At 42.8% G+C, this 14,447-nt stretch overlaps 1 long non-coding RNA gene across 2 annotated transcripts in view; it reads left to right on the plus strand.

Annotated features, from left to right (window-relative positions):
• The first annotated feature begins 11,941 nt into the window (after positions 1 to 11,941).
• The window catches only part of LOC143765502 (uncharacterized), a 32,786-nt gene continuing 30,280 nt past the window's right edge, over positions 11,942 to 14,447 (plus strand). Inside the window, exons 1-2 of one of the 2 annotated variants that reach the window (XR_013213407.1) lie at positions 11,942 to 12,212; positions 12,334 to 12,417. This is a non-coding gene — a long non-coding RNA (uncharacterized LOC143765502). The remainder of the gene's footprint in view (positions 12,213 to 12,333; positions 12,418 to 14,447) is intronic. The other variant, XR_013213406.1, reaches the window with a different exon arrangement.

Raw genomic sequence — 14,447 nt, forward strand, 5'->3', positions numbered from 1 at the left:
GAGGCGGTGCCCGGCGCACAGAGGCCATGAGTGATGGCTGTGAGGCGTCTGGACTAGGGGGGAAAGACCTGCCCCCCTGGGGATTTCACGGTATGAGGGACAAATTTCAAAAGCGATTATTGCAGCAGTGCCAGGGACCCGAACTAAAAGAGCCACCTTGTCAGAATGCAGCATTAGTGCTGCACAAGGTGGCTCTTTTAGTTACAAACACCTGGGGGGGGGTTGACAGGTTCCCTTTAACAAAAGTTCATCTCAATATTTTGTTATATATCCGTTGTTGGCAATGACAGAGAACAAACGTTTTTTGTAAGTCTTCACAAGGTTGGCACACACTGCTGGTGGTATGTTGGCCCATTCCTCCATGCAGATTTCCTCTAGAGCAGTGATGTTTCGGGTCTGTTGCTGGGCAGCACGGACTTTCAACTCTCTCCAAAGGTTTTCTATGGGGTTGAGATCTGGAGACTTGGCTAGGCCACTCCAGGACCTTCATATGCCCTGGCGGTGTGCTTGGGATCATTATCATGCTGAATGACCCATCCACATTTCATCTTCAATGCCCTTGCTGATGGAAGGAGGTTTGCACTCAAAATCTCATGATACATGGCCTCATTCTTTCATGTACACAGATCAGTCGTCCTGGTCCCTTTGCAGAGAAACAGCCCCAAAGCATGATGTTGCCACCCCCATGCTTCACAGTAGGTATGGTGTTCTTTGGATGCAACTCAGCATTCTGTCTCGTCCAAACACGACGAGTTTTGTTTCTACCAAACAGTTCTACTTTGGTTTCATCAGACCATATGACATTCTCCCAATACTCTTCTGGATAATTCAAATGCTCTCTAGCAAACTTCAGACGGGCCCGGACATGTACTGGCTTAAACAGGGGGACACGTCTGGCACTGCAGGATCTGAGTCCCTGGCAGCGTAGTGTGTTACTGATGGTAGCCTTTGTTACGGTGGTCCCAGCTCTATGCAGGTCATTCACTAGGTCCCCCCATGTGGTTCTGGGATTTTTGCTTACCGTTCTTGTGATCATTTTGACACATGGGGTGAGATCTTGCGTGGAGCCCCAGATCGAGGGAGATTATCAGTGATCTTGTATGTCTTCCATTTTCTTATTATTATTTTGTTTCTGGTGTCCTTCGACAGCTCTTTGGTCTTCACCATTGTGGAGTTTGGAGTGTGACTGTTTGAGGTTGTGAAAAGGTGTCTTTTATACTGAAAACAAGTTCAAACAGGTGCCATTACTACAGGTAATGAGTGGAGGACAGAGGAGCCTCTTAAAGAAGAAGTCACAGGTCTGTGAGAGCCAGAAATCTTGCATGTTTTTAGGTGACCAAATACTTATTTTCCACCGTTATTTGCTAAATAAATCTTGCCCAATCAGACAAGGTGATTTTCTGGATTTGTTTTCTCATTTTGACTCTCATAGTTGTGGTCTACCTATGATGTCAATTATAGGCTTCTCTCATCTTTTTAAATGGGAGAACTTTCACAATTGGTGGCTGACTAAATACTTTTTTCCCTCACTGTATGTATAAACATCTAAGGATTGGTGGTGGAACATTCTGTAGGTGATTGAGTCTGTTGAATCTGATAATCCTTCCATGTAACTGGTCTCACTTTTTAGAACATTTTTACAGGCAGAAAATCCATAATCATTGTTCTATAACTTAATCTGAAATGTTAGAATTAAGTGTATTCACACCCCCTGTGTTGAGAATTAGATTTTTAATATTTATCAATAAAGTTGAAACTTTTTAAGGGTAAATTCATCATAAGTTAGATTTATTAAACCCCTACCTTATGGTATTTTGTAAGAAATTGATGTATTACCCCCCTCCTCCACAAAGGAAAAAATACCTAAATGGACATTTTAAAATGCACACATCAATTGCGTGCCCTTAAAGGGGGGCTTCTGCAGCCCATCTATAGGTGGGAACTTGACAACATATGTTATCTTGACAGGTGTTCAGGCGCTAAACAAGAATGATTCATTCACTGACAGGATGCCAAGATCTTGAAAACTGAAAGGACCGAATCTACAATGGGACACATTTATTACTATGGATGTGCCTGTTTTCTGCTCTATTTGCATCTTTTTTGGCACAAATCAAGTTAGACAAATGTATCATTGATGTATGCCAAAATAATCCGAAGTTTGCGCCACGCGGGCATGACAACCCATTATTTACATCCTGAAGTTGGTTTTGGCACAAATAAAGGGGCATTTCACACCAGCACTCACTTGCTCTGGGCTGACATTGTCACGTTCTGGCGCAGGCTGGCAGGTGTTCTAACGCGCCAAATTCATATATTGCTGCTCGCCACATGAAGAAATCAGTGGACAATGAAACTGACAAATCAAAGAATTAGCAAAAACAAATAGTCAAAAATTGTTAGTCTGCTGCATAATATATTAGCCACTTAGATTTTCAATATTCATTGAGCCTCATTTATTAAAACCGCCTAATATCATAACATAACTTAACATCTTTATCACGCACCTGAAAAAGTGCAAGAAAAATGTCACAAAAATGAACAAATGCACAGCAAAGTCAGAGCTACTTGCTGTGCATACGTTACGTCTTTTTGAGCTTCAAAAGTCGTGACAAGAGGAAAAGAAGTGACCGGTCCATTCTTCTGTTTTGAAGCAGTAGTTTACATATGATTTTGAAGAAAAGTCATTGACAGCAAAACCACTGAGAAAACAGCCGATCAGGCAGCAATAAGATGGTTAAAGGGAATCTGTCAGCAGCCTTTTGTCATGTAATCCGAGAGCAGCATGAGATAGAGGCTGAGACCCTCATTACAGGGATGTGCCACTTACTCTTGTAGGCTGTGTTTCTGTTTTAAGAAAATTCAGTGTATCATCAGAAGGAGATTATTTTTCCTGACTAGCTTCCTGATGCTTGCTGGTCCAGCCACGATCCCACCACGGTTCTCTGACAATGTACAATGTACAGAGAAAGCTGATACTCAGTGCTGTTGGTGGGGCTCAGCATTCCAAGCTCTGCTAGATCTGCAGCAGAGAAAACTGCTGCACCGAGTAAACTAAGTGATACATTGCAGGAATCAGGGTCTCTGCCCGTATATCATGCTGATATCAGATTACAAAACAAAAACTTTACCACTGGTGCTTTCCTGGAGCGTATTCTCATTAAAAAAGTCTGTGCGCATACCGTTTGTTAGTCACAGCAAGCAATCAGAGCTGAGCTTTAGTTCTTCAAGGGGTTTACACTGTTAGGTTTCTCTCATCTATGAGCCAGTGCTACGTAAAAACAATAAAATTAGATGATATTGATCCTCCCGGGGTCCAGAGCTGACTCTCTATCACTGCTTCAGCCTCTGTGTATTGGTTGCAATGGTGACATCACGACTGCAGCGCTCATCAGCACTGCAGCCAATCACTGAACTCAGCGTCTCTGTATCTGGAAGTGACAATACTGACATGGCGTTCGTTGATCACTTGTAGGTCTCATGCATGGCTGGTAGGGTAACTTGCTCCTGTTTATTAATTAGAATATTAATTAGAATAGATGCATAGTAACTTGCCCACATACAATATGTCCCAAGTGGCAGATTAACACCACATCAACAGTACCTTTCACCTCCCTATACAAACGTAAGGAACTGCATAACCCTGTAACGTAGCCCATTCTTTGTTTCCTCACGGTTACTGACAGGCTGCCTTATATCCCGAATTATAAAATACTGATAATATACTGTACATAATAGGATGAACGTTCTCTCTAATCCGGCATAGGTGGTAATCTGGCACTGCACAGGTCCCGCTGATGCTGGATTAAGAGATCATATAATTGGCTGTATGTAGGTTCATTATAATAAATAATTTAGGGGAATGTATTTTGGTTTCAATGCAGATGAAAGTCTTTTCCTATCTATAGACACAGTAATGTATTGACTATAAACTCCGATGAAACGTACATGAAGACACACTAATGTTCTGGAGCCAAGACTGTGAGCGCATGTCATTACATATTACATAAGTCACTTATTATAGCAGCCCTGGAAACATAGATGGATGAGATCCTTGTTACAAATCACTTTCTGGAAGAGGGCATTTATAATGCGTGTCTATATAATTGCCAGATACATCTAGCAGATACATTGATGTCCAAGTCGTTGGGAATTAGACACTAAGCCTTCTTATTTTGATTTTGGGGTTATCAGTGTGTCCAGCGTCGGACTGGAGCACCTTGGGCCCACCAGAGAAAATCATTCTTGGGGCCCACTATGTAGCTACATAGAAATAGATACAAAACCACCAATTGTGCGGTAAATCACGCTAATATCAGGGTATAATATAAGGTAGTTCACGTCTTAATTATGTAGCAGGGGTTGGGGTAGAATTAAAGAGGGGTAGCCCCCTCATAGAATTTAATGTCGCCCCCTTATAGAATATAGTGTAGCCTCCTCATAGAATATAATGTCGCCCCCTCATAGAATATAATGTAGCCTCCCTCATAGAATATAATGTAGCCCCCCTCATAAAAAAATATGTCGCCCCCTCATAAAATATAATGCAGACCTCTCTCATAGAATATAATGCAGCACCTTTGCCTGTGTACTGGTGCTTTTTGTCTATAGTTAGTGGAGGTTTTTCCTCTTATGGTGTTTTTTAATATAATGCAGCACCCCACAAAATATAATGCAACCCCCTCAGGTATAACGCAGTCCCCACCATAGAATATAATGTAGCACCCTCATAGGGTATAATGCAGCCCCCCTCATATAGTATAATGCAGCCCACCACAGAATATAATGCAGCCCCCCATAGAGTATACTATAGCCCCCTCATAGGGCATAATGCTGCCCCTCTCATATAGTATGATGTAGCCCCCCAGAATATAATGTAGTCCCCTGAGAGAATAATGCAGCCCCAACACAGAATATAATGCAGCCCCCCATAGAGTATACTGTAGCCCCCTCATATAGTATGATGTAGCCCCCCAGAGTATAATGTATACCCCTGAGAATAATGCAGTCCCCCCAAATGTGAACCTGCTTTCATCTGTGAAAATGGCTAATTTGCCAATCCTGGTGTTCTGTGGCAAATGCCAAGCGCCCTGTACGGTGTTGGGCTGTGAGCACAAACCCCATCTGTGGACGTCGGGCACTCAGACCATTCTCATGGAGTCGGTTTCTAACCATTTGTGCAGACACATGCACATTTGTGACCTGCTGGGGGTCATTTTGCAGGGCTCTGGCAGTGCTCCTCCTGTTCCTCCTTGCACAAAGGCTGAGGTAGCGGTCCTGCTGCTGGGTTGTTGCCCTCCTACGGCCCCCTCCATGTCTCCTGGTGTACTGGCCTGTCTCCAGGTAGTGCCTCCAGACTCTGGACACTACGCTGACAGACACAGCAAACCTTCTTGCCACATCTCGCATTGATGTGCAATCCTGGATGAACTGCACTACCTGAGCCACTTGTGTGGGTTGTAGCGTCCATCTCATGCTGCCTCGAGTGTGAAAGCACAAACAACATTCAAAAGTGGCCAAAACATCAGCCAGAAAGCATTGGCACTGAGATTTGGTCTGTGGTCCCCACCTGCAGAACCACTCCTTTATTGAGTGTGTCTTGATAATTGCCAATAATTTCCATCTGTTGTCTATTCCGTTTGCACAACAGCATGTGAAATTGATTGTCAAACAGTGTTGCTTCCTAAGGGTACTGTCACACAGTGCAATTACGATCGCTACGACGGTACGATTCGTGACGTTCTAGCGATATCGTTACGATATCGCAGTGTCTGACACGCAGCAGCGATCAGGGACCCTGCTGAGAATCGTACGTCGTAGCAGATCGTTTGAAACTTTCTTTCGTCGCTGGATCTCCCGCTGTCATCGCTGGATCGTTGTGTGTGACAGCGATCCAGCGATGCGTTCGCTGGTAACCAGGGTAAACATCGGGTTACTAAGCGCAGGGCTGCGCTTAGTAACCCGATGTTTACCGTGGTTACCAGCGTAAAAGTAAAAAAAAAACAAACCGTACATACTCACCATCTGATGTCCGTCAGGTCCCTTGCAGTCTGCTTCCCGCTCTGACTGTGAGCGCCGGCCGGAAAGTGAGAGCAGATCACAGCGGTGACGTCACTGCTGCGCTCTGCTCTCACTGTACGGCTGCACTCAGTCAGAGCGGGAAGCAGACTGCAAGGGACCTGACGGACATCACATGGTGAGTATGTACGTTTTTTTTTTTTTTTTACCTTTACGCTGGTAACCACGGTAAACATCGGGTTACTAAGCGCGGCCCTGCGCTTAGTAACCCGATGTTTACCCTGGTTACCAGCGAACCTCGGCATCGCTCCAGCGCCGTGATTGCAAAGTGTGACCGCAGTCTACGACGCTGGAGCGATACTAATACGACGCTGCGACGTCACGGATCGTGCCGTCGTAGCGACGAAAATTGCACGGTGTGACAGTACCCTAAGTGGACAGTTTGATTTCACAAAAGTTTGATTCACTTGGAGTTATATTCTGTTGTTTAAGTGTTCCCTTTATTTTTTGAGCAGTGTATATACAGTATATAGACATATACAAAAAAATATATATATATATGTATACAGTACAGACCAAATGTTTGGACACATCTTCTCATTTAAAGATTTTTCTGTATTTTCATGACTATGAAAATTGTACATTCACACTGAAGGCATCAAATCTATGAATTAACACATGTGGAATATACACTCACCGGCCACTTTATTAGGTACACCATGCTAGTAACGGGTTGGACCCCTTTTGCCTTCAGAACTGCCTCAATTCTTCGTGGCATAGATTCAACAAGGTGCTGGAAGCATTCCTCAGAGATTTTGGTCCATATTGACATGATGGCATCACACAGTTGCCGCAGATTTGTCGGCTGCACATCCCAAAGATGCTCCATACAAGGCAGGATGGATCCATGCTTTCATGTTGTTTACGCCAAATTCTGACCCTACCATCCGAATGTCGCAGCAGAAATCGAGACTCATCAGACCAAGCAACGTTTTTCCAATCTTCTACTGTCCAATTTCGATGAGCTTGTACAAATTGTAGCCTCAGTTTCCTGTTCTTAGCTGAAAGGAGTGGTACCCGGTGTGGTCTTCTGCTGCTGTAGCCCATCTGCCTCAAAGTTCGACGCACTGTGCGTTCAGAGATGCTCTTAGGCCTACCTTGGTTGTAACGGGTGGCGATTTGAGTCACTGTTGCCTTTCTATCAGCTTGAACCAGTCTGCCCATTCTCCTCTGACCTCTGGCATCAACAAGGCATTTCCGCCCACAGAACTGCCGCTCACTGGATTTTTTTTCTTTTTTGGACCATTCTCTGTAAACCCTAGAGATGGTTGTGCGTGAAAATCCCAGTAGATCAGCAGTTTCTGAAATACTCAGACCGGCCCTTCTGGCACCAACAACCATGCCACGTTCAAAGGCACTCAAATCACCTTTCTTCCCCATACTGATGCTCGGTTTGAACTGCAGGAGATTGTCTTGACCATGTCTACATGCCTAAATGCACTGAGTTGCCGCCATGTGATTGGCTGATTAGAAATTAAGTGTTAACAAGAAGTTGGACAGGTGTACCTAATAAAGTGGCCAGTGAGTGTATATTCTTACCAAAAAAATGTGAAACAACTGAAATTATGTCTTATATTCTAGGTTCTTCAAAGTAGCCACCTTTTGCTTTGATGACTGCTTTGCACTTTCTTGGCATTCTCTTGATGAGCTTCAAGAGGTAGTCGCCGGAAATAGTGTTCACTTCACAGGTGTGCCCTGTCAGGTTTAATAAGTGAGATTTCTTGCCTTATAAATGGGGTTGGGACCATCAGTTGTGTTGTGCAGAAGTCTGGTGGATACACAGCTGATAGTCCTACTGAATAGACTGTTAGAATTTGTATTATGGCAAGAAAAAAGCAGCTAAGTAAAGAAAACCGAGTGGCCATCATTACTTTAAGAAATTAAGGTCAGTCAGTCCGAAAAATTGGGAAAACTTTGAAAGTGTCCCCAAGTGCAGCGGCAAAAGCCATCAAGCATTACAAAGAAACTGGCTCACATGAGGACTGCCCCAGGAAAGGAAGACCAAGAGTCACCTCTGCTTCTGAGGATAAGTTTATCTGAGTCACCAGCCTCAGAAATTGCAGGTTAACAGCAGCTCAGATTAGAGACCAGGTCAATGCCACACAGAGTTCTAGCAGCAGACACATCTCTACAACAACTGGTAAGAGGAGACTTTGTGCAGCAGGCCTTCATGGTAAAATAGCTGCTAGGAAACCACTGCTAAGAACAGGCAACAAGCAGAAGAGACTTGTTTGGGCTAAAGAACACAAGGAATGGACATTAGACCAGTGGAAATCTGTGCTTTGATCTGATGAGTCCAAATTTGAGATCTTTGGTTCCAACCACCATGTCTTTGTGCGACGCAGAAAAGGTGAACGGATGGACTCTACATGTCTGGTTCCCACCTTGAAGCATGGAGGAGGAGGTGTGATGGTGTGGGGGTGCTTTGCTGGTGACACTGTTGGGGATTTATTCAAAACTGAAGGCATACTAAACCAGCATGGCTACGACAGCATCTTGCAGTGGCATGGTATTCCATCCGGTTTGCGTTTAGTTGGACCATCATTTATTTTTCAACAGGACAATGACCCCAAACACACCTCCAGGCTGTGTAAGGGCTATTTGACCAAGAAGGAGAGTGATGGGGTGCTACGCCAGATGATCTGGCCTCCACAGTCACCAGACCTGAACCCAATCGAGATGGTTTGGGGTGAGCTGGACAGCAGAGTGAAGGCAAAAGGGCAACAAGTGCTAAGCATCTCTGGGAACTCCTTCAAGATTGTTGGAAAACCATTTCCGGTGACTACCTCTTGAAGCTCATCAAGAGAATGCCAAGAGTGTGCAAAGCAGTCATCAAAGCAAAAGGTGGCTACTTTGAAGAACCTAGATTATAAGACATATTTTCAGTTGTTTCACACTTTTTTGTTAAGTATATAATTCCACATGTGTTAATTCATAGATTTGATGCCTTCAGTGTGAATGTACAGGTTTCATAGTCATGAAAATACAGAGAAATCTTTAAATGAGAAGGTGTGTCCAAACTTTTGGTCTGCACTGTATATATATATATATAATTATAGCCCAAAACTTGTCATTTTGTTGAAAAACATCATCTCTTTTTTTGCGGGCTGGAGTGTCGTGCTAGTTTAGACACATTAGAGAGCATACAAATGCATTGAATTGCTAAATATGTGTGACCCAGTCTGGCTGTGGGACAGTATCACTTCTCTATCAGCCTACAGTCCAGATGAATGGTAGTGTCATTCCCTCCGTATTGCGGGGCTAAGGCAATCTGTGCACCTCTATAGGGATAAATCAAGAGTGCCAGTGGGAAATTTTTCAACAATTCAGAGGTTTCTCTATTTACTTATTTAGGAGAGGAAACAACATTCCATTCTGCCTGAACATATTGGGGACCCCCTTCAATCACTGTGGTGATATCTTCTTTATTATCAATGAAGGGAAATTACAGTCAGGTGAATGCCGGTATTACATCTCTGTTCAACTCTCTTTAAGATGGGAACATAGCTAAACTGAGAATGTGAACACTCGACACCAGAGATTCTCACATATAAGTTTAATATGTCCAAGGACTTTCCTAATTTTCCTACTCTGTAACTTGCCATTCACACTTTTTGAATGGGTGATCTCTGTTCATCAGAATTCTGCCAGCACTATAGGTCCTAGAACTTGTTTTTCCTCACATAACAGAATGCATTGATCCTGCCATTGTCCTAAAGCTTGTCTCTTATCAAGTGAAAAGCCCACTTTTCTATTATGCTTGTATGTAATTTGAGAGATGGGAGAGCAGGAGCAGTGCGACCCCAACACTTCCTTTAATCCATTTTAGGGTTTATGTCGTAATAGACAGATTCCACTCTACAACAGCACTGGAAAGCGAGTTAGTAAGGAGGAGGACACCTAGTGGCCGGTAGCTAGAATACATGGGATAAAGGAACATAATACTTAAATGATATAATTGTAGGTTACCTATTAATCACTATCATATGAGATCTACCTCTTACTGCACTAGACCACATAGGATGTTTGCATTGATCCCTTTAGTACCTGGTCCACCAAGGAAATGGCAATAACCCCTCAACCACCCTAGAACCCTAAGGACCATTACACAATGAAATGTCCAAGTGTAAAGACAAAACACTAACATGGCACCCCTTTCTTTACCATGCCACTGTTTTTGGTGGTATATGTGGCAACCTTATTTTCAGGTCACGGGTAACCAGTAACACCATCACTCCCAGCCCGGCAGAGAATCGGAGCGGCACACTCACATATCTGTTATCATCTTTACATCTTTGTAAAATTACCTGTTCTCTCATGTCTCATCTGTTTTGTGTCTGTTTTTTTCTCTTGTTTTGTCCATTGACTCTTAGCAATGAATCAATGGAAAATGAATGAAACACAGATGGAATATTGAAGGACAAAGTCTTTCTTCCTTTTTTTCATCCATCGTTTTCGGATCTCCTTAGACTTTAAAAAGTGCAAAAATAGCTAAAAAGAGCATTTAAGAAGCTTTGAATTTGGGCCAATTCTACAAACACTGGATATCTATTTTGATGTATTTGGCTTAAAAAATCCGCTAACATACAAAAAAGTCAAGAAAAATAAATGAACGTAAAAAAAAGCAATTGATGAATTGGAGAATATGTCTCAAAGCATCTAGATGTGATAGAAATGTGAATTCTATTTCTATTGCTTGTAGTCACATTTTCAATCTTGACAACACGTATTATTTTACAAATCATTTTTGGCCAAGAGAAAAAAATGGCCACCAGGGGGCGCAGCGTTACCATTCCATACTAAGCATGGAGCCCAAGAAAGACAAAAAGAGAAAACCTTTTTGTACTACTCATAAAGGAGATTACAATGTAAGTACTTACATGTTATTGTTCAAGAGTGAAGCCTTCTTTTCATGATTAACATTTCTCGGCCAAAAAAAGGGAGTAGTTACAAAGTAAGACTCCGGCTCCGAGGACCTGCCCTGCCCTGCATTACACACACACATACTGCACAATTAAAGGGCACTTTGTATTGTTTACAGGGGTATTCCCAAAATCTAACGTTTTCCACCATCCATATCATACTGATTGCTTGTGGTCCCAATGATTCTGAGTACTGGGTCATGTAAAGCCCAGTCTTGAATATAGCAGAAGTTGCATTCTCCAACTCTTCTCCATTCATTGTCTATAGGACTGCCAGAGAAGGGGGAGATCAGTGTCCCGTTATTTACGGCAGTCCCATAGACTATGAGTGGAGAAAGTGGAACATGTTCACCTCTGCTACATTCAAGACGGGGCCATGCAGAACCTGATTCTGAATATCCAGACACCCATTTCTTGGAATTGCTGGGGGCTCCAGTAGAATTTCTGCCAGAAACGAGCGCCGTGGTATGCCATTGTCCCCTTATAGGTCCGTGTTAGGCCACATTCACGCGGTCAGTTTTTTACCTCAGTATTTGTAAGCCAAAACCAGGAGTGGGTGATAAATACAGAAGCGGTGACTAGTTTCTATTATACTTTTCCTATGATTGTTCCACTCCAGATACTGATGTAAAATACTGACCAAATACCGAACATGTGACCGTGGCCTTAAACTCACTCAGGATTAAGACAATATATTGCATTGTATTTGGAACAAAAAATAAACAAAATAGTAGAAAAAAGAAAAAACAATCTCCTATGCAATGAGGATATTGCCGGTTTATTACATGACATTACATTACTGTAGCACAGGGAACATGTTCCTTGGTTAGTGTATGCCTTGGCTCTGCTGTTCTCTCCTCTGGGCAGTGACATCTCCTCACTGTGATCTTATCCCCTTCTACATAACCAGGATAATTGCTGCATCCTGATTGGTAGTTCACACAGTGGCCTCAGCTGATTGGTCAGTGATGTCATAAAGCTGATCTGTGATTGGCTGCAGCTTGTGTACAGGTCAGAGACTGGGCTGGTCTGACAAATTGCACAGCACCTGAGGCTAAACAAAGCTCCTGGGCTGGTGATGTAATGATGGGGGTGAGACTGCATCACCCAGCGCCCCATCCATGTCACTCACCAGGATATATCTACTGGGTGGATACGAATTCTCAGGGCTGAGCTGGTTCTCACTTCCACCATGTTTATCAGACAGCTCAGGTATTTTTTGAAACAGAAGACGCATTTTTTTTTTTAAAGAAAAGAGCACAATATGTACGCAATGTATTGACCCTTTCATAATTTTTTTTTCTTTTCTACTTTTATTTTTTGCTTGTTTCAGTTTTAACCAGCTTGTCTACCACCTACTGAGAAATAGATGTTCCAGACCCTAGATTACCGTGATAATGGTCGCCAAGCCTCCCTGGTAAGGACCAAACCATCCAAATACAAAAAGCAATTGGAGTAAGCAGATCAGAAAATGAGAAAAAATAGTGTTTTTTTAAGCTTTTGAAATAGAAGTATTACTAGATTATTATTGGTAAATAAAATGGAAAGTGAATGAACCAAAGAGAAATCTAAATCAAGTCAATGTTTGGTATAATCATCCTTTGCCTTCAAAGCAGCAACAAATCATCAGTTCTTCTACATAGACGTGCACACAGTTTTGAAGCAATTCAGCAGGGAGATTATGCCAGACATCTTGGATGAGTAACCACAGATCTTCTGTGTCTGTAGTCCTTCTGTTTCTTCATATAATCCCAGAGATACTTGTACTGATGTTGAGATCAGGGCTAGGTATTATTATTATTATTATTATTATTATTATTATAATATTATTATTGCTCCATTTATTCCATGGTGCTTTACATGTGAGGAGGGGTATACATAGTAAAAGTAAGTACAATAATCTTAAACAATACAGGTCACAACTGGTACAGGAGGAGAGAGGACCCTGCCCGCGAGGGCTCACAATCTACAAGGGATTGGTGAGGATACAGTAGGCGAGGGTAGAGCTGGTCGTGCAGCGGTTTGGTCGATCGGTGGTTACTGCAGGTTGTAGGCTTGTCGGAAGAGGTGGGTCTTCAGGTTCTTTTTGAAGGTTTTGATGGTAGGCGAGAATCTGATGCGTTGTGGTAGAAAGTTCCAGAGTAGGGGTGATACGCGAGAGAAATCTTGTATGCGATTGTGGGAAGAGGAGATAAGCGGGGAGTAGAGAAGGAGATCTTGTGAGGATCGGAGGTTGCGTGCAGGTAAGTACCGGGAGACGAGGTCACAGCTGTATGGAGGAGACAGGTTGTGGATGGCTTTGTACGTCACGGTTAGGGTTTTGTAGTGGTGTCTCTGGGCAATGGGGAGCCAGTGAAGGGATTGACAGAGGGAAGAGGCCGGGGAATAGCGGGGGGACAGGTGTATTAGTCGGGCAGCAGAGTTTAGAATAGATTGGAGGTGTGCGAGAGTGTTCGAGGGGAGGCCACAGAGCAGGAGGTTGCAGTTGTCAAGGTGAGAGATGATGAGGGCATGGACTAGGGTTTTTGCAGATTCTTGGTTGAGGAATGTACGGATTCGTGAAATATTTTTGAGTTGAAGTCGAAAGGAAGTGGAAAGGGCTTGGATATGTGGTTTGAAGGAGAGATCAGTGTCAAGGATTACCCCGAGGCAGCGAGCTTGTGGTATCAGCCATATCATCAATTCCAAGACTTTCTTGTTCTTGTATACGCAGAAGGTAGTTCTTAATGACATCGGTTGTAAGAGCAGTGAGACTATGGAACTCTCTGCCGTATGATGTTGTAATGAGTGATTCATTACTTAAATTTAAGAGGGGACTGGATACCTTTCTGGAAAAGTATAATGTTACAGGGTATATATATTAGATTCCTTGATAGGGCATTGATCCAGGGAACTAGTCTGATTGCCGTATGTGGAGTCGGGAAGGAATTTTTTTCCCCAATGTGGAGCTTACTGTTTGCCACATGGGTTTCTTTATGCCTTCCTCTGGATCAACATGTTAGGGCATGTTAGGTTAGGCTATGGGTTGAACTAGATGGACTTAAAGTCTTCCTTCAACGTTAATAACTATGTTACTATGTATGTTCGGGGTCATTGTCCTGCTGCGGAATACATTTGGAACTAATCAGACACCTCCCTGATGGTATTGCATGAGCGATAAGTATCTGTCTATATTTCTCAGCATTGAAGACACCATTAACTCCTTCTCGACATATGACATACTTTTCTGTCATATGTAGGTTCCCAGTCTTTGATGAGAGCTCAGAGCTGAGCATGCATCAATCAACAAATGCATAAAAACAAGTAAAAAGAAGTAATGCTGAGAAATAATCATCAGGTAAATACTAAGAAATATTTATAATCAAGTCAATCAAAAGAAGTTCATAGATTACATATATTTATGTGCAGCTTTATATTATGACACCAATATGCCCATGTAGAAAAGGT

Source organism: Ranitomeya variabilis, chromosome 4 (assembly GCF_051348905.1).
Source record: "Ranitomeya variabilis isolate aRanVar5 chromosome 4, aRanVar5.hap1, whole genome shotgun sequence".
Taxonomy (NCBI): Eukaryota; Metazoa; Chordata; class Amphibia; order Anura; family Dendrobatidae; genus Ranitomeya; species Ranitomeya variabilis.